The 14,680-nt window shown below is 45.6% G+C and overlaps 1 long non-coding RNA gene across 2 annotated transcripts; it reads left to right on the top strand.

Annotated features, from left to right (window-relative positions):
• On the top strand, positions 65-14,487 carry LOC110408565. Of its 2 annotated transcripts, XR_002444428.1 has the most exons (4): positions 66-111; positions 2,948-3,041; positions 3,306-4,441; positions 13,036-14,487. It is a non-coding gene; the product is annotated as an uncharacterized LOC110408565 (long non-coding RNA). The 2 variants fall into 2 exon arrangements; XR_002444427.1 differs by lacking the exon at positions 3,306-4,441 and having other exon boundaries at positions 65-111.

The raw sequence follows: 14,680 nt of genomic DNA, 5'->3' as shown, positions 1-14,680 counted from the left end.
CTGCGCGTGCGCGCGGGGTCGCGTGCCGGCGGGGCCATGTGCGCAGGCGCGGGCAGGCCCCGCCCCGGGAGCCGTGAAGCGCGGCGCGCGGCGGCGGGCGCGGATGCCGCGGTGAGTGCTCGGCCCGGTGTTCCTCGGGCGCCTGTTCCCTCGCGGTTTCCTTGCGCCCTGCGGTTCGGTCCCTGCTCTGGGGCGCGCCGTTGGAGCGGGAGTGGCGCTCCGGGGCCTGGTGCGGCGCCGTCCGAGCGCTCCGGTAGCGGCCGCGGGCTGACGGGGCGCTGCGTCCGGGAGTGCCGCGGCCGTTCCAAACCGCTGTGGTGGGGCCGGGCCCTGACTCGAGCACCGAGGGGAAGCGGAGGAGGGGCTCAGCGGCGTGGCAGCCGCTGGGACAGAGCGGGGAACAGCGAGCGGAGCGGCCGAGCGCCGTCTGCCAGCAGCGTGCGTCCGCTGGCGCGTTGGGCGCGGGGAGGGGCGCGGTGCCGTTCCCGTGCGCGGGGCTGGGGGTCCCGGAGCGCTCCCGTGCTCGGAGCGGAGCTCTTGGAAGCCCTCTCGTTAGCCCTAGGGCGCTGCAACGTGAAGCTGGATCTGGTTTCCCATTCCGAAGTTCAGCTAACCCGGTTTGAATCTTCCTGTAAGCCCTCTTGGTTCCATTACTCGAGTAATGTTGGCGAGGAGCCGCGCGGAGCGGGTCTGGTTCGCAGAGCGGCGCAGTGCTCCTGCGTGCGCACACCTGTTGGAATCGTTTTTCCCCATGGTTTCAAAGGCAGAAAACGCGAAGACTTTTCATGTTCTGAGGGTGTAAATTGCCACGGCACCGGCCTGTGTCCTGTGGGCTTGGTCTTGTCCACGCTGTGCTCTGTTTTGAATGCGATGTGGGAATTGTGGCCGTTAGGGATATCAGTGGCAGTGTGACTGGGAATCCTTGCCCTTACTGGGCTGACCTAATGTGTTCCTGAAAGACACAGCTGCCTGCTGCCAGCTCTGGCCATTGCTTTGCATGCATCACAGATGATTCAGGGGAAATTTTTTGGAACAGTCCACAGATGTCACATCTTGGCAGGGAAAAACAGGAAGAGAGAAGTAAGACTTTAGTGAGCTAAATATGAACTGTGCTTTCTAAGCATGTGGAGACAGCTCTTTAAAGCATTAAATTATGGTGGAGCAAAAGTAACTTCTGTAGCCTTTTGCTACAACTTTCCCCCTTTGGAGGGGGGGGGAAGGTATTTATTGTGCTTCACTGAGTTGCCAAGTTCTGGCTCTGGGTGCAGAGTGTCTCTTGCCCACACTGCTCCGTGCAGGTTCCTGGCAGTGCCCAGGAAGGCGTTGTGGTTCTGCGTGGAGTGCAACCTTTGTGATGAGAGCAGCAGACCCCAAGAGTCAGATCCAGGGTTTAGCAGCTCCTGTGCTGTCAGATGGCTGCTGCTTCTCCAAGGTGCTTGGCGTGCTGCTTTCGGAGGCTGTGAGCAGCCTTACTGGTTTCTTGCACCTTTCCTCCTCTCAGAACTGGTCTGGTGCCTTTTTACACTGAACCATTCAAATCAAAGAAACTCATTAATTTTTTCCCCAAATCTGTAATGACTTTAGTTTTTTCTGCTTATAAAGTACGTGCTTTGTTCAGAGCCTGCACTGAGAAAGGGATGACACTGAGCATTGCTGTTCTTAGCTTTAAGTGTGGAGTTCACAAAGTAGGGGCAGGTGTTGTTGGTGGGCTCAGTGGGGCCCTTCTTCCTCAGCCTGGTGAGAGTGGCCGGTGCATGCGGGGCCTTGTTTGTCAGGTTTCTTAGTCACTAGAATCACATAGTCATCACTGGAAACCTGCCCCCACATGTAGTTTTTTTGCTGATATTAACTTTGGTTCTATCTCAGAGCAGTGGAGGGAAAAAGCAGAAGATGCCATAAATTCAGCTGAGCTTGTCAAAGCTGTCAAATTACCACCTGATAAAGTTCCTACCTCCTAATGATTACAGCCGTCAGCTGGGGAAGAAATGTATGCCAATGGGGCTTTCGAGCAGCAGAGCCAGGGTTCAACTTTGTTAGACTTTAATGTAGTGTCATCTGGGGGCTCTTCGGCTTCAGTGGAAGGCGAAGCTTGGATCTGAGTTATTTCTTTAAAAGCAAACAAACGCAAAACAAAACATCCGAAGATGGAGAACAGCATGCTGCCCCTCTCTTACAGCTAGATTAACGGTGACTGCTGTATTTTAGTAGAGGTCTTCCACGGTCCAATTTGTTAGTATTAGGAGTCCATAGAGATAATGTCTTTTCACATATAAAAGATGCTATTGATTTTCTGTTACTGTTGTCCTGAAATGTGCACAGCGTGTCTATGGAGCAGTGACAATCCTCCATCACTAGCTTTATGGGAAAGGAATGGTTATTGAATCTCTTCCCATAAAATATAATCTCTTTCTCTCTTCCAGAATTTGCCAACCCCTATGGGAGTCCCTCATGTTATCTCTTTGAGAAAATTGATTTTTTTTGTCTCCTCTTTGTACAATTGTGTCTAGTTTTATTTTTAATTTGGCTCATGTGATTTGAAATGGAGACTTCCCTAACGTTGTGTGTTTTCTCAGTGCTGTATTAATTCTGTTTCTTATAGATTAACACTTTCAGAATGCTATAAAATAAAATAAAGCCATTTGCTTGGCACAAGCCTCTCTTGTTGTTGCTGGGAGTTCTTTACTCTGGGTGAGTCATTGTCCTGCTCCTTCTTTCCAGACGTGTCTGAGGTTTTCAGCTGCTTACAGGTAAATTTGGGGTAAGTTTCTAGAGCCAACACAGGCTGATCAGAGAATGGAGGATGAATGACATTAGTAGAGAACACAGCTTGGGGTCCTGTCTGCTCAAGGAACAAGGGTCTTCAAACTCAAATAGTGGCAAAGATACTGTTGAAGTTGTTCTTTATTCTGTGTAGCAGATGACTGACTATGGGACTTTTTCCTTTCAGGAAGGAAACGGCAACATGAATTCATAGATGATGAGTAGGATGCCAAAGCCAGAGATGACAGTGCTCTTGAAGAAATGCTGGGTAGAACAAAAAGGTAAAAGAAACAGCTAATTGAGTGCGTTTTGGAGTCTGTAGGGCTTCATGTGTTACTTTCCCTCATGAGGCAAATGACACGTCCCCTCAAACGGTAGCTGTGTTTTCTGAATTCCCTCCTCCTCAATTCTGCATGAAGTTTTAGTGACACCTCTCACTGTTGACCTACTTTTTCCATGCTAGATTTTCCCCAGAGCCACATTGTTCTATACCTACAAGTTCCCACCACGCTTACACGTGCCCCCTTGCATGTACCTTCTTGCAGATCCAGCAGCTGTCTCATCCTGACCTGTGGGTGACACTCTCAAATTAGTCTAGCACTCATCCTAGGCTGTCTGCTGCAATATTTTGTGATGAGAACAAAAAAGAAATGAGATGGTCAAATACATAAGGTTAAAATGTTTGATCTGTCTTGCAAACAAGTTGCCTCCACAAAGACTGAATTACTTTCTGCTACTCTGATTGTTTTTACTGCATTTTGTGTTCATATTGTTGAGATGCCCCAAGGAATCACTTCTTATTGGTTCTTTCATTCTGAGAAATTATAACTGAGGCATGACAGTCCACTTAGGGACTTGGGAAGTGGATTAAATCACACCTGCACAGAGCCACGCAATAGAAAGGCCTTGGTTATATTCATCCAACAGCAGCAAAAGTGGTGGAAGGAACAGGCAGGGAGCAAGAAAATCTTCAGTAGTAGGAGATGTATAGGAATTACTTAAACCACTTGGCACTAATAGCTCTTTGCATTTTGAGCTGTGATCATAGCTGGAAGTAGGAGCTTGTATTTCCTACCAGCTCTTCCATCTCCAAAGTGAGTCTCTACCTTACCTCTAGCAGAATGGCTGTATGAAAAGTTAATTTCTACTGTGTCAATGAAAATATTAATTGGGTTCGATATTATGGTTTATTGTTGCCTCTGCTTAGTAGAAATACCTTCCCATTTTTGTCAATAAGGAGTAGCTCTGGATGCTATAGGATGTGCTGAAGTCCTTGTTACACTTAGGCAGCGTGATGTCAAAGGGGAGGAACAACAGCTGCTTCAGTTCCTTTAGTGCAAATATAGTCGTTTGCCCTATGCTGTTTGGGAAATGTAACCTATGCTTGAAATACTATATAAACAATATTAAATACATATGTTTTTTAATGGTTAGGAGTTGTGTAAGTGTAGTTGTGTGCTCAGTCATGTATAGTCCAGTGCTAAGCTGTGACCTGAAGCAGTGATGGAGCACCTGGTGGGAAGGCAGGGCCAGCCCAGGGGAGCTCAGGTGTGTGCAATGTACCTGAGAGACAGGAAGGGGTGGAGCCAGGATCCACCCCTTCCCAGCCCTCATTTAAGGGCTGGCAGTGGAGGTGAGGGTATTGTGCTGGAGATCCCTGTGTACCTGAGACCTTCTGAAGGTAAGCAGCTCTTTGCCCTCATTTCTGTGTCTGTGGATGCTTTTTTTGGTCTTGTTCTCATTTGTTGTAGTCAGGGACTTTGCCACCCTGCTGTTATCATGGTACCTTCCATCCCATTTCAGCATTACACTAAGCTATTATATAGTTAAAATACACAATGATCTTGTTTTTAATCTAATAACACTGGAGTTGAAAATTTGGGTGTTCTTAAAATATGAATGAGCTAATTGCTGTTGTTGTCATTTGTATTTTGGTAGATCTGATTGTTTTTTTCCTTCTGTTTCTGCATATGTGAATGTTAAGGCTGTTGGTATGTTATTCAGCTGTTTGTATAAACTCTGATGTAAATCTGTTATGCTCTCTGAGGTATGAAATTCTTCCCCGTTGTCTGTGGTGCTTAAATGGAGTGCGCTCACTGTTGGCACGTGCTGTGTTCGTGCAGTTGTGCTGGTTTCCCAGGCCATGGCTTCTGGCTGCTCTCTGTTCCAGCCCTGTGAATTCAGCATCACAGCAGTCTGAGGCAAAGGGAAAGCAGGGAATGGGGAGTTGTTTTCAGTATTTGCTGTGCTTCTGACAAAGAGCACTATGTTCAGGTACTTGTACTATTGATGCCATTATACATTAGGCCAAGGAAATCTTGGTGCTTTTGCTTTAAGGTGGCTAGTAGCCACTAGCTGTGTTCAGCATCATCTCTGCCAGCTCTGGCATTGCTGCGTGTGCTGTCAACTCAGCAGTGGCTGGGAAGCTCAGATAGGACCGGATTTGGCATCAGAATAATCACTTCTGCAGGCATTGTGCTTCTGATGTTGCCAGCTCCTCACTTCTGCTGTTTTCCAGCACGTGGTATCTTATATGACCCTGAGGACAGACAGTTGCCTACCAGGGTAGCCTGTAGATTTTAGTTTGTTTTTCTTCCCTCCATCTTGTTAGCATTTGGGTTTAAAATTGTGGGGGAGCACTGGGAAATACGTCTCCTGTTTTGCTTACTCTCCTGCTAATGCTTAGCTCACTGGGGCTGGTGGGAGAACACAGTGGTGGGAGGTAGGATGCTGCCAGTCACCCAGGTGGCATGGTGTGACAGACAGAGGTGGTGAGGGAAGCTGCTTATCTGAGAGAGAACTGCATCCAGGAGTCCAGGGTTGGATACCTCCCCTTACCACTTGCGAGCATGCAAGACAAGAATGTGAATTGCTTACGTACTTGGATCTTAAAGTTCACTATCGTTACTCTTCCATAAGTGGTTTGTCAGACAAAATCTCTTTGTCATTGCATTTGAAGATCTCACCCTCAATGTCAAAGGCAGGACGGTTGGAGGCGGAGCAGTTAGAATTCCTCCATCTTTGGAGTGTTCCATTTGGCTTAGAATATTTGGGCTCATCAGTTTTGAAATTTTGATTTTGTGTAAATTACTCTGAGCGTATTAACAATCTGCCACACAATTTGTCTACGTACAACTGTATTCATCCGAACTAAGGATACTTTTATTTTTAGAACAAAAGCAGGTAACTGACTGTCAGAAAACAAAGGAGTGGATGATTTTTCTTTTTGTTCTGAGACAGACAATACTGGATTTCCTGTGGTAGGTGGTGGGGACCTGCCCCTCACACACTCCTTGCTTTACAGGGTTGGTGTGGCTAATGAGTTGTGTGTAAAAGTTCAGAAAATAAGAGCTTTTGTAGAGTTAATGCACGAGCAAGGAAATGTTAAGTACAAATGATGATCTAGGACATGTTTCTTCAAATGCCATTGCACCGGTTATTCCTGGTGAGGGATGAAGCATTTCTTAATCACAATTGCCCATAGAAAACATCCCTCTAGTGGGAATACCCGTATGGCCTGAATGAAACGGAATGGGAATCTGAATAGAAGTCTGTAGAGAAAAACTGGTTTAGCCTTATACGATGGCTCCACGAATCTAGTTCAGTAAGGACAGAGTTCCAGTGTGCTGTGTTTTTCCACAGGAGGGAGTGCTTTGGGATTAATTAAATGCTTTTTGGTCTGTACTGTGGTGTAACCTTTCTTTTACTCTTTTTAGGGCTCACACCATGTAAAAAGTCAAACACACTGCCTGCTTGACTCCAAGGCAAAGGTTTGGGGTAAAATTATGTACATTTGTGAGATCAGAGAGGTGTGGCAGTTGTCAGTTCAAAGCATGGCCCACAAGACTGACAGAGCTCAAGCACAAGTGTTGTCCAGCTGCAGCTTGGGCTCCCTGTGAAGGAAGGAGAATGCTCGTGTGTGTCCATCTCAGTCAATCCTGAGGGCCACAGTGGTACAAGGGCTTAGCAGTGTTGTGCTGGGTGCTTCCAGCAGCCTTCACCCTTATACACTTGGCCTACATTGTTTCCAAGTGGCCACTGCATGCTGGCAGTTCTGCCTTTGTGTCGTTTGTGTAAAACACGGTTATTTGGATTGTGATGGATTCTTGAGGTTAAGAGTGTAATTTGATCCCCCAGATTTTAATCCTAGCTGTAAGGGTTTAGTGCTGAATACACCAGAAGTAAATGCAGCCCTTGGATTATGCTTAAATTCGTGAGCAGACCCTGCAGGTCCACATCTGAGCTGTGCTCTTCAGGCTGATGGTCCAGGTGACCACCTGGTTTCATTAACACTACACTTGTTACTGTGATTAGGATCTGTTTACTTTTTGCACTTCTCAGTTGATTTTCATCAGTCAATTATAGCACAGAAAGATTAACTTCTAGTTTTAGTATTATTTTTTCTTTATTTTCTTATTTTCTTTTTCTTTAAAGCAGGAGATGTCATGAAAAAAATCAAATAGGGGAATGCTAGGGCACAGGTTGTACAGCTTAATTGGAGATGGAAGTGGAAAGATGTCATTCCAAGAATAAAAGCTAATTCTAATATTAATGGTCCTATTACCAGATTTAAAAAAGTAATTTTATGCATAATCCTTTTTTTGAGGAGCACTTGCTAATTTTGAATCTGTCTCCCTTTCTAAAGAGTCCGTGGAAGTTACTTTAAAGCTCATTTTGTGCTGACTGCAGGTGGTTGGTAGTGTCCAGTCCTTGGGTGCTGCTGTAGCATTGCTCGGCGTTGGTCCTGTCGAGGCAGAGAGAACCAGCAAGTTGTGGTCAGTTGGAGCAAGTTGTAAAATGTGCATGGCAGGCTTTTCCTAGAGGTAAGCAGGGGTAAGGAGAAGGCTGTGGATGTCATGTAAATGGTCAGAGGAGGTTGTGCTAACATGTGTTTTTGGAGAATATGATGCATTATTTCCCTGACAAATCGTCCTTTAGGTAAATGTTAAATATAGACTAATGCTGTCAAAAAAAAAAAGGTAATGTGTCTCACTTAGCACTGACAAAGTGCATAAACTTCATAAGGTTTTTCCTTTCTTAGTTCAATAAAAAGGGTTGTCTGTGTAGGGCTGTCCTGTCCTTGCCTGCAGTTCTGGCAGGTTTGCATTCCTGGTTTTGCCTTCATGCTGTCCCGAGCTGAAACGCTTCGTACGTGACACTGGATTCTGTAAAGAACTGATGTGCCCGTCTTGGCAAACTGTATTGTAGAACAATAGGGTTCTTCTTTACTCCTTTACATCTTAATTTTCACTCTGCTACACAAAGTGTGGGAGCTGATTTACTCCAGGTTAAAAAATGTTATTTTCCTCAGGGCAGGAAGCTGAGGTGAAAACTGCGAACTCGCAGATTAAACCATCTGAGTAAAGACTGGCTGCTCCTGCACACTGTGAGCCTACTGTTCGTATACATCTTGTATTCTGTGAACTGTCATGGGTCACACGTGAAAGGATTGTTTTAATGATAAAGACAAGATTTAGGCAAACCTAGAAAGAAAACCCTGTTCTGTAGGTAAAATGAATGAGAAAATACTAAAGGCATTGTTTGTTGTTTCTTGAAACTGTTGCTATCCTTAATGACAGAGGGAGGCTTTGTGCAGTAAGGTACCAGCCAGGCACCCAAGAGATACTTGAACAGCTGCGCTGCCGCAGTACCACTGCAAGCAGGCCTCAGCTGATTCTGGTTTGTGATACTGGAGTTGTACTTCCATTTGGTTTATCTATTCTTAAACAAACATCATTTATTACAAGGGAAGTTCCTTCTCATTGTGAATTTATAGCATGGCAGAATCCCAGTCTTGGCTCAGTCCCTTAAAGAAATGAGATAATGATTTCAATGGTAATGCTTTTTATCTGAAAACCTTGAGCGTTTTCTTGTTTGTTAATGATGTTTCTGTGTTAGAATAGTTCAGTTGGAAGAAACCTCCAGTGACCATCAAATCCATCTGGCTTTCCACTTTGGGTCTAACAGGAAGAAAAGGATATTATTAGGGGCATTATTTTCATATGTGCAGAATAAATGACAGGAGTTTGTGAATGTAGCCTTGGTTTGATAACTCCAGGACAGATTTTTGGGCGAAGGGCAGAGGCTGGGTGGTGCTGCCATCGGAAGCTCCTCGCAAGCAGGCAGTCTCAGTTAAATTTGACTTTCTCTCTGGCTTTTGGATCCTGAATCCACATGGCTTTGAACATCTTCTGCCTCTCCACTACCATCATCAGTTTTCTCTTCCTTCAGTTCTTTTTGTTTGTCGTCTTCCATTACTCATTCTTCTGTTTTCTGTGCCTGAGGCTGACATTTTCATACCTTGGTGACTGAAGTTTGGCTCTTAAATCCGTTTTTATTCAGTTAATACAGACAGCAGTCCAATTTCGGAGGAGTTAAGTATCCTGGAAAAGGTATTTATTTAAAAGTAGGAACAGAAATTTAGTAGTGTACCTTCAGGGATTTGGGCTTTAAACATACTTTCCCATTATGTTTGCTTCAACTGTTGCTAGAGATCTGACACCGAACTAACCTGAAGATTACAGCATCTTGAAAGAGATGAGAAAGTAACAATTGCAGAACGTGCCCTTTTCCTCTAGTGATGCTCATTGCAGTGCGGGTTCTGCTCATGCTCTCTGCTGGGATGCAATGTGCTGCTGCTGCCACATCTGTCCTGCAGCCTCGTGCCCAGTCCCAGGTGGGAGCTGTGTTTGGCCACAACAGAGCCAGCTGCGTACCAACACCACGTGGGACGGCGTTGCTGGACTGGTTGAAGGATTTACTCTTTATTCTTGCTGCTTAGGCAATAAAAGCAGGTTAGCAGATGACAAGGTTTTGGATGTGGGGGTAAAAACATTCCCAGACAGTAACGGCCAGCATATGCGGCTTGTTTCAGGATGACAGCTTTAAAATAAATAAATAAAATGTATTCTTGGATGTATCTTATTGAAGGCTACCCTAAAATTATAAATGAAGCCACTGTGGATGACAGTCATATTACCTCCTTAAGCTAAATAATTTGATTGTCTCATTCTAACAGAATGCAGAGAGAAATGCCCTGAATATAGCGTAGGAAATTGTCTTTACTAAATCTAGCCCAGCATTTATGAGCGTTGTATATATTATTAGATTTTGCCAGAATTACATAAACAGGGGGAAAAAATGTTAATATAAGTTGACTACCAGAGTAAATCACTGCTTAATTATTTTTTTCTGGCTAAAATTAGAATTTGATATAATGGTCAATAGACACTTTCTTTAATTTTTGAATCATCATGTCTAATGGCTTGTCCAGAAGAAGGGGAGAAAGTTGCAGCAGAATTGAAAAAATAAATTATCTGAAGTTTATGGTGACTTACTGGTAAATCCCCTTAGTTGGGAGCTTTAATTTACCTCATATTTTACTTTTTTTGGTCTTCTATCTGGTTTATGAGTGTACATTACAGCAAGATAGTAATTTTCTTAGTGCTACCGGGGTGCTTAGCGCATGTATAGCGAACCAAAGTGAAGGCGGTCTGCCCCAACCCAGAGCAGAAGTGAAGCTCTGGGGACTGCCATGGAAGGAGCCCCGGTGTGCAGCAGCGTGCCGCAGTGCGGTGTGTGGCAGGCAGCCCTGCTGTTGTGGCAGCAGCAAAGCCGCCACGTTGACACCCGTGGACGTCACTTCTGAAGGTGTCTGAAGTTGTACCAGGATAAATGGGGCTCCAGTCTAGCACGCTGCCCTATTGGCCGTGTGTTTTTCCCCAAGACTCAGTGCCAGGAACAGAGCATTTGTGCTGTTGATTTTGGTTAGACAGGTGAATACCATGTTTAGTGTTGAGGCTGCTGGCTGAGATACCTGCAGAAATTTTACAAGGCTTTGCTCAGCAAAAACATCTTCCTTCAAGGTCTGTTACAAAGGTTCCGGCGGCTCCTGAGCTGTGCTTCACCTTAGTCTTGTATAAATTCCCTCTAGTCTGCAGAGTTCTGCTAGAGATTATTTGAATGTGGTTTGTGTTTGAGGGAAATAAATGGGCTCAGAATTGCAGAAGGAATGGGAGGAGGATGCTTGCAAACCCCAGAGCTTGGAAATTGACTGACTCCCTGCTAAGGCGCTATGCAGTTCCATCCGGCACGAGTCTGATCCAGTGTTTTCAGTTCTTGGAAATTTACATTCTTCTCTAGCTTCCACACAGCGTTTTGGGCAAGTTACTTGGAAGGCAGAGTCTTAAATAGAGTACACATCTCTGGAAGACCTTTCTGAAGAAATGTGTGTTTGGGGATGTTTACCTCGTTTTGATGAACTCGAGAACTGGCAATTATGCTTCACAAATACAGTGAAGTAGCATTGGATTTATGCATACATGTTGACTTGGTTGAGTGTTGTGGTTTTTTCCTTTTGATTCTGTAGGCAGAGCGAGGAAAGGGCAAAAACATTTATTTTCTGTCATTGTGAGGGTTTTAAAACATCTCTATTTACATAGATTTTTACAGGATTTTTTTTGCAAGAACACTTGGCATTCCTTGCTTCTAAATCATGGAGTAACTCTGTGCAAACAATTCAAAAGAAATGGGGTTCCAACACTGTCATTATAGTTATTAAAACTGTCTGAATTGTTTTCATTTTTGATGTTTGCCATAGCAACTGTGAATGTATAATTTGCTGAATATCCATAACAGTGCATTTGAATATATTCCTTACAGTTTGACTTCTTCAGATAACTGTGCATGCCAAATCATCAATTAACTGAGCTAGACTCACACCTGTTAAGGAATGACAATGAACATTTTTTTAAGGAACTTCTTGGTGTTTTACCTCCCTCTCAAACAAAAACAAAATCGGAATAGTAGGAGCTTTTATCACATGAAAAATTATTCTTGATTCAAACTGCAAAACTCCTGGCATATCTACGTTCTTGTTGCTTATCAGCTGGAGGTAGCAGCATGTTTGTGCCCATAGATGACCTTCAGCTTGTCCTGTACCATACACACAAGAATCTTTCGTGGGTCAGTACCTCTATGCTTCAGTAGTGTTTAAACCATAATTTCAAATAGTAAGGAGCTGGAAATCTTTCAAGATACCAGCACTACTCAAACTGAGGTGCTGCTTACTTTGTTGTGCAGGGAGTTGCATGAAAATATTTGGGACTGCTGGTATGTTTGATGAAAAAGCCATGTTCAAAGAGCATCTAAAATCACGTACATCGTGTTGTTGAAATCCCTTATGTGCTACTGTTAAAATTACATAGTTTCAGATATAAAAGATTCAATTTATTAGGTTTTTTCCCTCCTGGTGTAAAAGCTTACATTAAGGAAGAGAAACTAGTTCATTAGCCCATATATAACAGAGCTCATACATTATTTCTAGAACCACTTGAAAATTCCTCACTCATTCTTATCCATACAAGTTCCCATTGTCGTTGTAGACTGGGAAGGGTCTAGAAAGCCAGGCAGCGTGGTTGGAGATGCTTCACAGAGCCTGGGGAGGTCATGGTATTTTCTGGAAGTTGAGCTGCTCTGAATTAGTTTAAGTGGAAGTTCCTCCTTCCCCAACTTGCAGAGTGGTGGGGAGGCAGCTGGTGTCCTGAGCAACCTTGTCAATCAGGCCACATGGACCTCATTACTCTAATGAGCCACTGAAGCACATAAGGAGCTACTTTAGCTTTGAAGAGAAGGAAGACCTGGACACTCTTGTGCACACACGTAGCTGATTTTGCATTTAATTATGTTTCTGGGTGATCTCAAGGTCTAACCCCATGTGGAGTACCTTATGGTTATTTGTTCTCAGGAGTCTGTAAGTGAACAATGCAGTGAGGGCTGTGACTGAGGGAACTGTTTGTGCTGGCCTCCCGGAAGGAACTGGAAGCCTGTTTGTGGCAACAGTTGTTATCCCTGTGCCGGGGGTGCCCCAGGTTCTGGTGTGTGTTCCAGCCATGAGCACTGGTATCAGAAAAACTGAATCTGAATAGCTGTTGTTGTCTTGGGCAGCAAAGGGGAATCTTTTCAGCTAAGAGATATATTAGCTCTACTTTTATCTCTTCCTTGTTATGTAATCTTTCCTGAATGTCCCAGTGGAAGAAGCTCTTGCCCCTTCTGCTCACCAGTCTTCCAGGGTATCTTGAACGTCTGAAGGAGAGCAATTATAGTTGATCCCACTGCATTAATATTTGTCTATGCTTCTTGTACGAAGTATACTAGATCAGCCGTGTGACTGTCAGCAGTCAGCCTGAAGCCTCTATAGCAATGTGCCTTTCACGCTCCACAAGATTAACAGTTGCTGAAAATAGGAAAAATGAATTTTCTTTTCTTCTGTCTTAGAAGAGGCCCGTCCTACCACACTCATCTTTTGCCTTGGCTCGGGAATGGCTTCAGACCTTAACAAAAGCAGAAAATCAACAGGTCTTCTGAAAGAAGTTCCATTCTCGTGAGAATCTAAGGGAAAATATCCTTTTTGAGCGTTTAGTCACATCAAAGGAAACAACCGCTTCAATCTTCATTTGCATTGTGCAGGCATTAGATGTGGTCCAGTTACACTGAGCTCTGCTTGAGAAGGCAGAAGTGCCAGCACTCGTCAGGCTTTGACGAGATGGAGAGAAAACTCAGCCAGGCAAATAATACATCACTCTTCCAAGGCACTTTCCATTTTTAAAAGGACAGAACAATTTACTTTGTTTCTTGGGAGACTCTTTACAGCAAAAGCTCCTTGACATCCAATTCTAAGGAGGCAGGCTGAGCACTGATCTCTTGGCCATTATGTTCCTGAAGTGAGGCTTAACTTGCAGCGAGCTCAGGACTGCTGCTGGACCGTGGCTTCGTTCCTAGCGCTCAGAGGCAGCAGAACCCTTCAGGGAGTTGTACACAGCTCTGTGGAAACCCCTCAGCCCAAGAGGAAAGCAGAAGGCTGAGCGGGACAACTGCTGTGCTTCTGCTGCAGGAGTTACCCAGCTGCCGCAGCATCACGGTGCGTCACGCTGGGCTCCGGCTGATGGGCTGGGGCAGCACCTGGCTGCTCTCAGTGGCAGTGGGCTTCCCCTGACCCTGCCTCGCAGTGCATAGCACTTACAGACATTTTCTTTCTGGTTGTGACTGGAAGCTGTAGAACGGTGTTATCTTTCGCATTCGATGGCAGCAATCTGGAGCTGTAGCAGTGCTGCTGTATGAGTTAAGGAACATAAACTGGTCTGTGGGCATCGGGGTAGAGGCCAAGCAGGGAGAGGGCCACGTGCAGCTGTGTGCCATCACCTTTGTGCCACTCCTTCCCACAGAATGCAGCCCATCACAGGCTCCTTCCTGCCCCATCCCCAGCACTTGCTCACGCTTCTTAAATCTCCTTGGTGATGGTACTGTGGCTTGTCTGCAGATCAGAAGTTCTCAGCAGGTGCGGATCTTGCCTAGAATTCTCTTTCTCCTCAAGCTTCGTGCTGTTAGCCCCAAAATGTGCGAGAGGGCCTACACAGATTTTTCAGCAGTAGCAAAGAGATGGGGCAATAACCCCTCGTGCATCCTGCACGCCTCGCACGGCGCCTGCTGCTCCGCGGCGGGGCTGGAGCAGCGCTGCACACGTGTGACCGCGGGGCCGGGCTGCAGTGCCACGAGCCGCCCCGGCAGCTCGGGGCTGAGCACAGCAATGGGAGCAGCGGGTGGAGATGACCAAAGGGGCTGTGTTGTCACGGCCCCACTAAAAAGCCCACGACTCCTGAAAGCCTTGCACTATTTGAGGTTTCGTTGGCTTCCTTCATAAACTTTTCAGCTTTTAGTTTAATTCGTCAATGTAGTCTCTTAATTTTTTTTAACTGATGAACGCACAGAACCCCACCTGTGAACGGGAAGGAGCAGGACAGGGCTGGTGGAGGCGGAGCTGTGCCGCGGTCCGGTGCTCCGCACGGCTCCGTGCGTGCCGCCCGCCGGTACCGCCCGGGCCAACGGGGGAGGGGGTCCGGGGGCGGGTGGGCAGAGCTGTGAA

This window comes from Numida meleagris, chromosome 20 (genome assembly GCF_002078875.1).
Source record: "Numida meleagris isolate 19003 breed g44 Domestic line chromosome 20, NumMel1.0, whole genome shotgun sequence".
NCBI lineage: Eukaryota > Metazoa > Chordata > Aves > Galliformes > Numididae > Numida > Numida meleagris.
Note: the sequence above shows the minus strand (reverse complement) of the source record. Positions and strands in the feature narration are given on the sequence as shown.